This window comes from Apteryx mantelli, chromosome 3, assembly GCF_036417845.1.
Source record: "Apteryx mantelli isolate bAptMan1 chromosome 3, bAptMan1.hap1, whole genome shotgun sequence".
Taxonomy (NCBI): Eukaryota; Metazoa; Chordata; class Aves; order Apterygiformes; family Apterygidae; genus Apteryx; species Apteryx mantelli.
Window position 1 is genome coordinate 136,350,388 of NC_089980.1, and position 14,723 is coordinate 136,365,110.

Genomic DNA, 14,723 nt, shown 5'->3' on the forward strand with positions numbered 1-14,723 from the left:
TCCCGCCTTGAGTCAGCTTCTGCCACCGGGCTCCATCCATCGGCTCCCCCCCCCCCTCCTCAAGTGGGGCTGGGCTGCTTAAAAACCTCGGCGAGTCTCCTCCCTTCCTCCTGGCCGTTCCCCCCCCCCCCCCTCCCCGTCCAACAACACCTCCCGGGGAGGCAGAGGGGCCGGGAGATGCTGCCGGGGATGCAGGAGGAGGAGGTGGGAGCCCACCTCGGGGCGGAGGAGATAAGGAGGTTAGAGCAGGGCTGGCGGGGGGGTGGGGAGCCGGGAAGGTGAGAGACAGCGAGGCTCTGCTCGCCTCGGGGCCCGCAGCAAAACCTTTGTCCCGCAGGTACGACCGGTCCTTTAAGTTGCTAATGGCCCCCGGGCCGGCTTTTGATCTGGGCTGGCATCGGGGCTGATCGGAGGCGACCCGGAGTCTGTAGCTGCGGAGGGGGAGCGGGGAGGGGAAAAGGGGGAGGGTGGGGGGGAGAAATGAAATTATGATATTATTGATAGCCCCGATGTCACGGCGCAGCTGATAAACTCAGAAACGTTGGATTTGCAGCGCCCTGGGGAAGGGGCTTGGGCGAAGGGACCGGGGCAGCGTTTCCTAGAGCTGCCGGGTGGGGTGGGCGCGTTGGGTGCTTGAAGTTGTTTTTTCTCCTGCCGGTTGGTTCCTGATTTGGGCTCCTTCGGCGGTGCCTGATCCAGGCCTAAGGCTTATCGCAGGCCGCGGGACGCAGGCAAGAGGCCTGTCGTTGCCGGCGTGCGGTTCGCGAAGGTGAGAGCCCGGAAAATGCTTGTGGAGGGAGCCGGGAGGGAAATACCCTTCCCAAAGAGCGCTCCCGGGGAGGAATAAACCGATCTGAGCCGCTGTTTTCTTCGTGGATCGTTGGGAGAGCCTGGAAAACAGTCTCACCCCCGGGTAGGGCTGGACAGGGCGGGGGGAATTATGGCCGGCGAAATAACTCTTGGAACTGATTTAGATTTGACGAGCAGATTCCCCAGGCTGAACCCCTCCGCCGGGCTGAATTTAGCAGCGGCAGAGATAACCAGGAGATAAGGGCTGATACCCGGGAGGACAGCGGGAGACCGGCAGGCGGCCGAGGGAAGGGGGAGAAGCCGGAGGCAGCGTCCCGTGGCGCTTTGGGGAACGGGTAAGGATGGAAGCGAGCCGGGAAGAAGGGGGTTTAGGGGAGCTCTGCTCCCCCCCCAAAAAAACAAGGGGATGGAGGTGCGGCCGACGCGCGCACGCGTGTCCCGTGGGCGTCCGTGGGCGGTAGGATGGAGCGTTCCCACGGGACTCTCCAAAAAGGAGCAGAACGCGCAGGCACAAAGAGAGGAGGAGGGGTGAATTCTCCTCCTGTTGGTGAGCACCCTAAGAATTATAGTAGTAGTAGTAATAATAATAATAATAATAATAAATCATCTATAAAGCAAAATCGAGGCAGTTTTCAAGCCCAGGGAAACAACAGGAGGAAGCTTTCGGGGAGGCCCATAGGAAGGGGCTCGCTGGGGGCCCGGCGGTGACGGCGAGCGGCAGAAGAAGAGCGAGCAGGCGACAGAGAAGCGCTACCCACCTTCGCTGCTGGGGGGGGGCAAGGGGCGGCGGGGGGGCCGAGGCCGTGGGGCAGGGCCCCCCCCCCCGCTCCGTGGGGAAGGCAGAGGGCTGCTGGGCTGAGCCCCCCCCCTCCCTCCCCGGCTGCCTCCTGCTCTTGCTCCGTGTGTGTGTGGGGGGGGAAAGCGCAGGGGGCAACGGGGCTCTGCCTGCCCCCCCCCTCCCCAACTTCCCAGTGCGGCCCCGGCTCCCCAGTCCCACTCGCTGACTGGTTTGCCCACGTCACGTGGAAGTGGGCGGCGATGGGAGGAAAAGGCGAGGAGGGGTGGGGGTGGGGGGGTGGGGGGGGGAGGGAAGCTGGTATCTGTTGCACCATCAGCCGGGCGCCAGGTTTCATTGCCGGGCAAAATAAAAAAAATAAATAAATGAATGAATGAATAAATAAAATAAATAATAAAATTAAAGCAGCACCCTGTGCGCGCACACACACGGCCGGCCCCGCGCCGCAGGCAAAGTCCAGCCGGGCAGCCCTGCTCTGCACCCCCCCGCGCTCCTGGGGGGGCACCCACGGCCGGCAGGGACCCAGCTTGCAGGGGAGGGGGGGGCACCCAGCCTTTTGGAAGCAGCCCCCCTTCCCTGGGGAGGTTGCAGGGGGACAGGGGGATTTCTCCAAGCTCCTGCGCAAAATCAGAGTGGCGAGGTCCCAGGTGCCCCCCCCCCTTCTCCACCCACCCTTTTTAGGGGTGCTGCCCCCCCCCAGTGAAGGCACCCATGCCGGGCACCCCCTCCTCGCCCCCCCCATCCTCGCGGTGCAGAAGGCCTCTGGGTCTAAAGGTTCATGGAGTAACGCAGGAACATCCCTGCCCAGGCCTTCGCGGCGGCCGGCACCCCGCTGCATTGGGAGGGGGGGTCCCCGCCAGCCCCCCCGGCGGGACATTGCCCCAGGGACGGACCCCATGGAGGGGGCCACCCTGTCTCCCCCCCCCCCCAGGGCGGCTCTGCCCCCCCCCAACACCCCTTTCCCCCTCTCCCAGGGGGCTCATTTCACCCCGGGGTGGCTCCGACCTCTCCTTCTCTGAGGGTCTGCACAGCCGGGGGGGGGGGGGTTCCCACACCGGGGGTCAGTCCTGCCGCCCCCCCCCCAGGAATAATGTTCGTTAATAACGTTAATAACGTTAACCTCCCCTTCTCCACGGGCTGTGGCACGTCCAGGAGTTTGCCCAGCCCTCGGGGCTGCTGCGGGGTGCCCGGAGATTTGGGGGTCCGGCCCGGTTGGGTGGCTGGGGGGGGGGGGGCTGCAGCGGCTTTCCAGCTCCGAAAGAAAAATCTGCGAGGAAATCAGGAATCTCCGGCTGAAGGTGTTTTTCCTCTCCGTCTAAAATAGCCGACGAGGTTTAGGGAGCAGGGGAAAAAAAAAAAGGAAAATTTATCGAGGGGGCTGGAAGGCGAAGCGAGCGCTCGGCGCTGCACCGGCTCCGTGGGAACCGCTGCCCGCAGGACACGGGCTTCCCCCGTCCTCGCCCCGCCAAGGCTCCCGCAGCCTTTTCCCCTTTCCTCCCAATATTTCTGCAGCGCACGGGGATGAGCAGGGAGTTTGCAGACGGAAAACCTCAGCGAGGGGGGGATCCTGCCCTCCGGGGTTGCGTGCCGGCACTCGCAAACGCTAAAAACGCCGCTCAAAATAAATCAGGGCAAATATACAAATGCAGCCGTGTATGTAGTGACAGGCACGGATATAAATATTGCACGGATACGAATACGGGCGCATAAATACATCACAGATATAAATATAAGCAACGATGACACTACGGGTGTTATAACTATTTATACTTTAAACACACGATGTGTATGATTTGACTATATTTACGTTGCAGGTGAGTATATAGTTACATACATACAAATACAAATATTGCATATAGGTGGAACATGATGCATATTAGACACGCACAGGGATGTGTATTATGCATATACATATATGTTTATATGTGCACCCATATATAAATGTGCAGTGTAATTTATGACGCTGTATGTGTGTTATAAATATGCATATTAATATAGTGTTATCGACATGCAGAGAAGGAAGAGAAAAATTAAATATATCGTTGTCTTTTTTCAAGCAGCTGTGTGTCCAGATGTGCCGTATTTCCAGAGGACAAGCATATTTCTCTCCACTCGTTTCAAAATCTCCGGCGATTCTTTTCTCTGCCAAAGAAGTGTGATCGGATTTTCCGAAGTTTGTTGAATTTCTGCTGAAAATCAGCGCTTTATTAAAAAAAAAAAGCAAACATTTAATTAAATCCGTTTCGAAGTGCCCAAGCAGCCTGTGTCTTCGCTGCCGTTGCCAGGAGCAGAGAAAATTTCAAGGACCTGCCTGCCTTCCCTTTCTCGCGCAGCCTTTTCCAGGAGTTCCCGATGCGCCAGCTGCACGGCCGGCAGGATTTCAGGAATAATCACAAAATTCCCGTGACAGATTTTGCGTGTGCGTGGCCGGATCCAGCCGCTTTCGGCAGGGAAATATTAGTCCTTGTTGCAAAGCACCGCCGTGGAGCCCGGAGATGAACCGCACCGTGGTGCGAATCGCGCGAATTAACAGACGGGAGGGAACTGATGTATTTCGGACACGTTTTTCCTTATTTCCTAAATGCGCGAAAAAGCAGAGAATGGGACATAGCAGAGTTCAGCGGGGCGACAACAACAAAATCACTGCCCTCCGCTCGGAGAATCTCTTTCCTGTGATTCCCAAACGCGCTTTCCTGAAAAGCCAAGCGGCTAACGAAATCAAGTTAAACATAGCGTAGTAAAACAAATCTCGTCCTTTCCGCTCTCCTTTCCAGTCCCCCCCTGCTCCCCGAGGAAGGAAATAAATCGATACGATGCCGGCTTTTTTTCCTTGCATCGAAATTAATGCCGCAACTGATTTAGAGTTAAGGCTGTAAATGTAGATAGATGCGCCCGCGAGTGGCAGCGAACAACGAACAAAACACTCAGGAATTGGGGGGGGGGGGGGAGGGAGGCAGAGAGAAAGAAGTGTATTTGCATGTTTCTCTGCAGGACCGTGCTGAGAATTGAATTAAAAAAAAAAAAAAAAACAGGGAAAAAAAAGGGTTCAAAAAAAAAAAGCGGCAGGAAAGTATCACTTTAGCAGAGCGAAAAGGATGAATTCAGCTCCTGTGCCAAGCGTGCACGGGCATTTCGGTAGGATTTTTATCACGCGCGTTGGCCGCAGCAGGGGAAGGGGTGCGTGGGTGCGCGCCCCCAGCGCGGCTCGCAGGCGCGGACGGCCGCTGCCGCGGAGCCCGTGCGGAGCAGAGGAGGCTCCGGGCCCGGCCGCGCGTGGGGACCGGGCTGCGCCGCGCCGGTGCCCTTGGCTGGAGCCTGCAACGGGCAGTATATATCTATAGGGGTAGGGATTACTGGGGATGCGACCAGCGGGGTTTGCAAGGCGATGCCTTGCATCTGATCTAATTTGGGAGGCAAAGGGGTCCCAGATGCAGTCAAGGGCAGGCTCGGAAGCCCGAAAGCTGCTCGGAGTTTTTGCTTTTTTTTCTTTTTTTTCTTTTTTTCTTTTTTTTTCTTTTTTTCTTTTTTTTTTCTTTTTTTTTTCTCTCTCTCTCTCTCTTTAACCGGTAGGATCGCTTGGTTTCACCCCAGCCTTTGCAAGACCCCCCGCCCCCGCCGGGCCTCGCCGCCCCAGGGAGCTGGGGGTCCCGCGGGAGCAGGGCCGGGGCGGCGGGGGCAGCCCGCGGGCTCGGGCCGCCCCGGGCCGGGAGGGCGGCTCCGGCGGGGGCGAGGCGCCCGGCGAGCCCGGGCGATGTCTCGGGGAGGCACCGCTGCGCGCCGGCCCCGCAGCTCGGCTCCTCGCAGGCGGCTGCGCCGAGCGAACCCGCCTCCCGGCCTTTTCCTTCGCCTTTTGGGACCGGGAGGGGATTTGGGGCTGGAAGAGGGGGGGATGCGGCCCCCCTGCGCAAACCCCACGGAGCACAGACCCCACGGAGCACAAACCCCAAGCACAGCCCGTGTGCTGCTCACCAAAGCCCGGCGGAGTGAGTACTCCCAGGGCAGACCCCCCCCCCCCCCCACACACACACACGCTCCCCACGCACCCCGGGGGACTGATCCTCTTTGGGATCGGGGAGAGGCAAAGACACCCTGCCCGCCCCCCCCCCCCCCGGCCGCGCGCCCCAGCCTTGCAGTCCTCGCTCCGGCAGCCCCTTGCACCCAGGGAACCCCTTGCACCCCTGCCCACACACCCGTGCCAGGATGTCCCAGCCTAAGTAAAGCCCACACGTGGCTGCGGCCACCCTACAGTTTGGGGGAAGGGGGGGAATCGGGGGGGGGTAAAGCCCCAAAGACCCCCCAAGCAACTGAGGGAGAGTGTGGGCAGGAAGGTGTCAGAGCTGGAGGGGGCCCTGGTTTGGCTGGAAGAGTTACCCCCGCACACACACTTATCAAAGTCTCTTGTCACACCTTCAGAGACACTTTCCTAAACAAACATCACGTCTGTTTACACGCCGACAGCGCTCTTAAAATGTTCCCCCTTCTTCCCAGTCTCCCCCCTCCTCCCCCCCTCCCTCCGCCAGGTACAACTGCTTTGGAGAGGGGTGCCCAAAGGGCGTCATGATTTAGCGATGATTCAGGGACATATTTTAATTCTTTTTCTCCGCCCCCCCCCCCACACCCCTAAATGTTTGTTGTGTTTTTGCTTTTTCCCCAAGGGCAATAAATACAGACGAGTTCCTCCGAGGGCAAAGCAGTGAGTGCCGAGGAGAGGATGAGTGTGGAGCAACATTTTGTGCTCCGGAGCAGCAGGAGGGGAGAGAGGCTAAGAGGGAGAGGGACAGTCCCTGGGTGATTTAGGGGGAATGGGGATCAGGAATCCACTTAGAACTGCGACTTTTCCAGCGGACGTGTATTCCCCTGCCCGGAGAGAAACAGGAGCTGCAGGATGGGAATGCGTGTGCCGGGATCGCTGCTTGCATGAGTGCACGTGCGCGTACAGCGCTGCGCAGAGGCTCTGTGCTGCGGCTGTCTCAGGGAGAGACATTTCTGTTCAGTTTTACGGTCAAAACCAGGCGAAGAGAGCCTAGAGTCTCTGGGCTCCGCATTTCACGGCTCGGGGCCGTCTCGCACGTGCCCTCTGCGGTCTGCACAACCTGCGAGGAGCAGCGAAAGCCCCGCGCAGAGCGGGATCTTCCCAGGGGAGAGGGGCTGCACCGCCCCAAACCCCGGCGGGCCCTGCCACTGCGGCGGGCCGCGTTATGAATGGCGCTCCCGAGCGCGTGGGAACCAGCGGGCGCACGTCACAGCCAGGTGGGGGATCCCCTAGGGCGGCCGGCGCGGGGGATGAATGGGCACACGTCACCGCCAGGTGCGTGAGGGGGTGGGGGGAGCCCCTGGGGCGGCGCGTGCCCCGGCGATGAATGGCCACACGTCACAGCCGGGGGGAGGGGGGCGGGGGGGAGCCCCGGGGGCGGCACGTGCTCCGTGGGCAGCCTCGTGTTTTGCGTGGGGCTGCCCCGGGGGTCCCGCCTGGGCTCCCCACGGGGACGCCGGGCAGCTGTGGGGCACCAGCCGGGGCCCACAGAGCTCCATCGCTCGCTCTTACTATCAGGTGATTTCAAATAATATTAAAATAATGCATATAAAATACATATATCATAAACTATTAAGCAAACTAGAGAAATTGCCTTCTTGTCTTTTAGAAATCGGTTCACAGTTCAGGCCTGCAGTACAGCTATAAGCATGTGGTGGTGGTGTGATTTATAGGTGAATGATAGTAATAATGGTAATAAAAAGCCACTTACCCCGTTGGAGAGACTAAAATAACCTAGCTTCAAGGGGAAGGCTGAGCCGCCTGGGAATGTGCGGGCTAGAGCCCTGGCAGTGCAAAACCTTAGCCAATATCTATCTATCTATCTGTCTATCTATCTATCTTTCTAATTATTTCTGTGTCTATTTGCATATGTGTTTATGTCTGTCTACCAGCATTAATACCTATGTATATCTATCTATGGTATCTACCCATCTATGGGTCTATGCCTATCTATGTGCCTATAGCTATCAATTCTCTATACATCCACATCTGCTGCTGTATCTCTGTTCTGTGTTATCTATCCTTGTGTAAGTCTTTCTGTGGGTCCATCCATTAAGTCCTGACCCATGGGGCTGTCAGTACCACCAGAACTGAGTTTCTCTCTACCCCAGACCCCTGGGTCTGCCTACACCCCCTGACAAGTGGCGCTGTCTCTACCCCCGGACCTGAACCTTCTGACCCACGGAGCTGTCAGCAGCCTGGACCCTCGGATCTGTCTGTAACCCAGACCTGCAGGGCTGTTTGTACCCCCTGACGAGTGGGTGCTGCCTGTAGCCTGGACCTGTGGGGATGGTTTTACCCCAGGCTTGTGGGACTGCCTGGACCCCTGGACCCACAGGGTTGCCTTCACCCCCCCCACATGAAGCTGTCTGTACCCCTGGGCCCATGGTGCTCCCTACGCTCCGACTCACAGGTCTGCCTGCACCTCAACACATGGGGCTGCCTGCACCCGGCAGCTATGGGGCTACCTGAACCCCAGTGCTGGGGGCTGCCTGCACCCCAACCCATGGGCCTGTCTGCACCTGTGCCTATGGGGCTGCCTGCACCCCAACCCCAGGGCTGCCTGCACCTGGCATCTATGGGGCTTCCTGCAGCCCAGACCTATGGGGTTGCCTGCACGCCAACTCACGGGCCTCTCTGCACCCGGCACCTATGGGTCTGTCTGCACCCCAATCCCAGGGCTGTCCCCACCCGGCACCTATGGGGCTGCCCGCACCTCGTGCCTATGGGGCTGCCTGCACCCCAACCCCAGGCTGCCCACACCCGGCACCTATGGGGCTGCCTGCACCCCAACCCACGGGCCTGTCTGCACCCATGCCTATGGGGCTGCCTGCACCCAGCACCTATGGGGCTGCCTGCACCCCAACCCATGGGCCTGTCTGCACCCATGCCTATTGGGCTGCCCGCACCCAGCACCTATGGGGCTGCCTGCAGCCCAGCCCACGGGCCTGTCTGCACCCCTGCCTATGGGGCTGCCTTCACCGCAACCCCAGGGCTGCCCGCACGCCAGCCCCCGGGGCCGCTCGCCCCCCGATCCCGGCCTTGCCATGCCGCGGCCGGGGCGGCCGGGGGCTCCGCGCCGGGTCGGACCGAGTCGGGTCGGGCCGGGCCGGGCGGCGGCGGCGTCGGTGCCGTCGGCGGGGCGGCGGGGCGGCGGCGGCGGCGGCTGTCAGCCCCTATTGATGAGGTGTGGGCTGACGGCGCGGGGCGGGCGGCCGAGGCGGCGGGGCCGGCTCCGCTCCAGACTCCCCGGCGCTGGGGTCAGCGGCCCGGGCCGCGCCGCCGCCCCCCGCCGCCCCCCGCCGCCGGGAAGGGCCGGGCCCGACGGGGCTTCCCCCGCCCGCGCCGGCACCGCGCACCGCGCACCTCGGGGCCAGCGCGGCGCTGCGCTCTGGCGGCGGGGGGAGCTGGGGCTGCTTGGTGTCGGAAACGGCCAAACCTCGCCCAAATCCTCCTAGGGGGATGCGGTGTCACATCGGATGCTTCACAGCCGATTTCCTTCTGGGCCGAATAGCCGCTTCTTTCTTTGCACCGACAAATTTTGCAGTCACAAGGGTTTGAACCAACCCACCTCTTCTTCTAAACCTTAGTTTTTCCTGCTCCCAAAGCCAAACATTAGTTTCTCATTCTGATGCTCAGCGCCCAACGCGCCGAACCTGCAAATGCCAAATCCACGTGAAACGCTCTCGCTTGAGCAAAGAACGAGCAAGGTTACGTGTGCACGTAGTGCTGGCGGGACTGAGTGGTAATGCTGAAGGTTGCTTTGACCTTGGGGTGGACCGGATTGGATTGACTGGCAGTCAAAAAACCAAAATGTTGACAATATTTTAAATAGAAAATGTAAAAAAAAAAAAAAAAATCGTTAAAAAGTTTAGTCTTCTCCAGTGAGGGGAAAAAAAAAGAAAACAACTCCCCTGCAGAGTTACTGTGTGATCTGACATTGACTGTGTCCTCCAGCAAGGGACAGTAGCAAGCAGCTGGAAGCTTTCTGGGAATCTTCCTCTTTCAACCTGGATCTGCCATGAACTAGTTCCCTAAGGCTCAGGGCGCTGGGCTGGGGGGGATACAGGCCCCCCTTAACCCTTCAGCTGCTGCTTTGCAAAAGAAAGAAGGACCCAAACTCCCGTAGGGACTGGGAGCCTCAAACCTCTTGAGGGGTATTAGGACACCTGAACCTGGATAGGACTCAGCTCCTTTGGCGCTGGGGATGTTTAGATCAGAGGCTGGATAAGCAGAGCTGGTGCTAATAAAATAATTAATCTCCAAGTTCCTGCCAGGGCTCCTTTGGATTGCACTACTTTGCATGTGATCTACACCATGATTTCTGGAGTCAAGGTGATGTCACGGGCCTTTTGCTCTTTGTTTCCTAATTACAGGTCCATCTAACTTTCCAGAAATATTCCACAAAAAACGTTCAGAGCACCCCCCCCCACCCCACCCCATGCTGCTGTTCTCCAGCCAAGAGAACGTTGCAAACTTCCCCAGATTAGCTCATCTCAGCTGGAATTCGGAATATGTTATGGAGATTCCTGTAGTGGTGCAAATAAAGCTTCAAACTTGCATTTCAGAGCGGGAGGAGTGGAGGCCTGGTCGCTGCTCTGATTCTCCCCGTTTGGGTCTGTATGATTCTTCAGTTTAAATGAAGGTATTCCTGCTGCTAATGCTGCTAATGCGTTGTCATTATTCGAGAGCGGCAGAGCTGACAACCCCTTAACTCCGCTGACACGTGGGCTGGCGTTGGCAGGGCCTCTGTGGCACACACGCTGTTTCCAAACCCCGGCAGAGTGCCCGCGCTGCTCTAATCTCAGCATACCAGTGTCAGATTCACATCAACCTGGGAGTGCTGTACAGACTGCAAAATCTTCGGTCATTTGAGGCCTTGTAGCGGGGAAAAGCAGGAAAATATGCAATGCACTGTAATCATAAAAGGTATCATAATGCGAGAGGTCATTTTATCATGAAATGATGCTGTTATCATTAGGCAAAAGTCCAGTTCCGTAGAAGAAATACTCAGGTATGTTGGCAAATATAAATCCAATTAGCCCACATTATTATATCACTAATACAGTATTGATGTTATTAATAAACAGTGATATCTGTTAGGCAACACATTTGAGAGACAGATGCACCTCTGATTTCTGGAGCGTCTCCGTTAGAATCACACAAATCAAGAGAAATATTGCTGAGTCCTTGGGACTAACAGTGTAGGAGGGAGAGGAGAGGGGGATTTCTGGGCACTGCTTGAGTTTTGGAAGTTTTTACTGGAAAGAAAAGAAGAAGGAAAAAAAAAAGAAGCCAATTGAAGGAGAGGGCAACCTGGACTTGGATGTTTCTGTTGTTCTGTTGATCCATCTGTCTGTCTGTCTATCTATTGCTCCATGTGGAGAAGATACAAGTAAAGATAGAGACGTCTAGACGTCTATAGACCACAATGCGCTTATACACACAGCCATGCGAGTTTGCAATGTACCTAGCTGAAGGCAGTGCTTTGATTAGGTGTTTTTAGCTCCTGGCTTGCAGGATGGAGCAGCTCAGGCTCAACCCCATTGACAAGGCAAAGTGCTTTCTAGGTGCAAAGATCCGGCTAATTAACCAGCCCTGGAGCCTCCCTGGCCCTCTTTAATAGAAAGGGAGGTGACGGCAGAGATCCTTACCAGTTGGCATCAAGGAAATTGGAACCTCTGCTGGAGCTGGACACTGAGCCACAACCTGTGCCGTGGCTCTCGGGGTCTTGAATGCCCCCAAGCAGTCTGAGATTACTTTGGCTTAACATTTTTTTGCTAGTAATGTAAAAATAGTAGTAAGAGAAAAGAAGAGCAGGTGTGCAGGGACAGGGTGTATCTTTTGTTGGATCAATTGATATCTTTGTGAAAAAAACACATGCGCTTTTGCCTGCAACCCTCACCATTTTTAGGGCGAGCTGGGAGGCCCTTCGCTGATCTTTCAGGGTTCCTGGGCAGAGGCACCTCATATAGGTGGCCACGATCTCCACTGTTGCTTACATGGGGAATATCTCATTGGTGAAGAGATGTGCTAATAGCATTTAAAGCAAGGGGGACAAAGCAGACTTGGATCTCATGCAGAGCGTAACAGCAAAGGCCTTGCAGAAGCACAGGTCTCCTCATGGGCTGCAAAGTCCAGGTCACTCCAGTGCCACCCTTACTGGTGCCCAAAAGGGGTAAATGCCAGACAGCTCCTGTGCTCTGCAATGATGCCTCCAGAGAGGCAGCTAACACGGACGGCCTGATCCTGATCCCCTGCCTGCCTGTGTCAATCAGCCATAACGCCCTGGGAGTCCATCCCCGGCCACTTGAGAGCAGAATCAGGCCAGCTCTTTTTTTTTCCTTTCTTTCTTTTTTTGCTCTTCTACAGCTCCTTCCATTTAAGGATCCCTGGGCACTTTATAAAGATTATCAAGTTAAGCCTCACAACAACACTGTGGGGTAGGTAGATCTTACTATCTGGGAATACAAGGGAAAGGAAGATTAAAAGGCTTGTGGGGGATAGCAGATCCAGGGACAGGACCCATCTCTCACAGAGCACTTAGTCCTGTGCCTTAACACAGGACTATTTTCTTTTTGGCAGAACAGCTGTGAAGTCTCACTCTAATGCCGGTGGGACATTGGAGGCATCTGAGCATATTCCAGTTGTTAACACCCAAGGGTTTGCAAACCACCGTGGAGCTTCAGCTGCGTGCACCCGCGGAGGACTCCTCTTCAAAATATAGTCTTTTGACTTACCGTCTTCTTCTGATGTGCAAAGAGAACGTTTTTCAGCACCTTTCTGTGCAGACTGCCATAGAGCTGCACCTCTGATGTTCATCCCAGAAAAACGCATGTGTTGGAAGTAGAGCTGAGTAAGAAACGCACTTTCCAGTTCAGTGGAAATTCTCCCCCAAGAATGAAGAAAAAGGTTGTTTCATATTTGGGCTGGAAGATGAAGAAACCATAAAATCAGCAAATGGGAAAGTTCAACATTTACTTTTTCTGGCTGAACAAAGCTCTGAAGTGCAATATTTTGGTTCAATTTTCAGCCTTCTTTTACAACAATCTTGGGAGTTTTTTTGTTATGTTATGTTTTGTTTTTTTAGGAAGAAGATTTGAAGACATTTCTGGATGAACTGATGTTTGAACTCAATTAAAAAAGCTTTGTTTGAATCAGTATAAGCAAGGAGTTTAAACATTTTTAATTGTTTTCAGCTATGTTTAAGGTTGGGTTTTGTTTTTGAAAGAACAATTTACATGAATTCAGACACACTTTGGTGTCACTGATGAGGTAATTTTAGCTGAGAAAGTTTTGAAATAATTTTCTTAGCTTGGAGTAAAAAATTATTTCTTCTTTCAAAAGCCTTCTCTTTTGGGGTTTCATACGGAGAACAGAACAATTTTTAACTTATGTCTTCTCATCGCATGCCTTTCAGTATAAAAAGCCTTGGCTGTTAACAGCATGCAGCGGGAGGAATACAGAATAGGCAGAAGATGTTACATTTTCTGTTGTTGCAGGCAAAAAGAACAACAGGGCCATTGCTGACTTTAACTCTTTATTTCCTAGCTTTTCATCTGCCAGGGAAAATGTTATTGAAAGTATGAGAGAGTCACAGCTCTCCTCCACTAACACCCAGAGAAGGTTTTAACAGAGACGTTTCCAATGTTTTTTTTTCTCACTTGTCTGCACAGGATTCCCATTTCTATTCTCTCTCCTTGCAGAGGTTTTTTGGAACTCACCTGTTCTTGGAGCAAATCTCAGCTTCGTCCTGGTTCCGTCGTAGCTGGCTCCCCTCAGCCCTGGCCTCAAGGTTTAGGCGAGACACACTTAGGAATGGAGGTTTTGCCCTGTGTTCTGCACATCTTCATACGCTGGCTGGAATAAAACACAGGCTTGATTTGAAAACACCCTAAAATGCTTCATTTTCCATTGACCAGCTGTTCGAAAAAGGTTCTCTGAGCCTAATCTGCGTGCGTCTTGTTTCCTGCCTTCTCTATCCCCGCAGTCTCGCACCAAAATCAGAGGTGACTCGTGTTAATATACCACGTTTTAAACTGCAGGGAAGGGAATCAGGAATAGTTATGCATCTTATTAAACTGCTCCTGGAGGTGCTGTCCTCCACGAGATGAGTGGGGCAGAAACAAGTCAACGGGCTGAGCCGGGCAGCGGCCGTGCGTTGGAGCTGGGTAACTGGGCTTGAGTCGCCATCGGGGAAACCAGCATGAGCATTTTAAAAGGTGCCCAGAAAACCGGAGACGTGGCTGTATAAAGCAGCACAACCTGCTCTCTTACGCTGGCTGAACAGCTGAGCGAGAATTGTTCCTGTCTCGCCACGGCCGGGCTCTGCAGCTCCTGGGGAAGAAGGAGACTTGCTCCTGCTGTCACTGCTCTGCTCCTCAGGCATTCAAGGCTTCGAGAAAATTCAAGGGTAATTTGTAACCATGGAAATCTTATCTCTTATCCGCTCCTTTCTTCTGCTGGCCAGACACCCCCTATGAAGTGCAAAATGGAGGGCCCAATTTCATCCTTTGTGGGGATCAAATCCGGTCACACGTGGACCGTGTCTCCTGAAGTCAGAGGAGCAGGGCTGAGGTGCAGCCGGTGGCAGGAAGACCAGGGTCAGGCCCCTTATCTTCTGGAGTTAGTCTTTTCCCTGTCTCCAGGGGTCCACAGACTGCAGTTGGTGGAGTGCCACCAAGAGATGGTGGCAGCAAAAGGCTTCACTTCTGCTTTGCTCCAATATTAACTGGAAGGATTATTTCTCTGCTAAAAGTCTCCTGCTGGGTTTCGTGGCAGGATCTCTCCTCATAGGTTCAGTCAGGCCCCTTCTGTAAAATGGGCTTAATTTCCTTCTCTTGTACAAAATTGGCCACCAATGTTAAAACACACGGCAGAGGGTGAGGACAACATTTGCTGTTCATGTATTTTTTTTTTTTTTTAAATTCTGGATCCGTTTCCCATTTTTCATGTTTGAAAAAAAAAAAAAAAGGAGGTGAAAACATGTAGAGCTTTTCCTCATTTTTATTCCGTTTTCTTGTTTTTTCTTTCTCCGCTCTCATTTTTTTTCTCTGCTGGTGATTCAGTGCTGGAGCCCAGTGC

General features: G+C 54.9%; 1 long non-coding RNA gene across 2 annotated transcripts; it reads left to right on the top strand.

Annotated features, from left to right (window-relative positions):
- Positions 1-184: 184 nt before the first annotated feature.
- On the top strand, positions 185-4,517 carry LOC136991701 (uncharacterized). Of its 2 annotated transcripts, none has more exons than XR_010883917.1 (3): positions 185-239; positions 975-1,145; positions 3,667-4,517. It is a non-coding gene; the product is annotated as an uncharacterized lncRNA (long non-coding RNA). The 2 variants fall into 2 exon arrangements; XR_010883918.1 differs by lacking the exon at positions 185-239 and adding an exon at positions 600-769.
- The last annotated feature ends 10,206 nt before the right edge of the window (positions 4,518-14,723 follow it).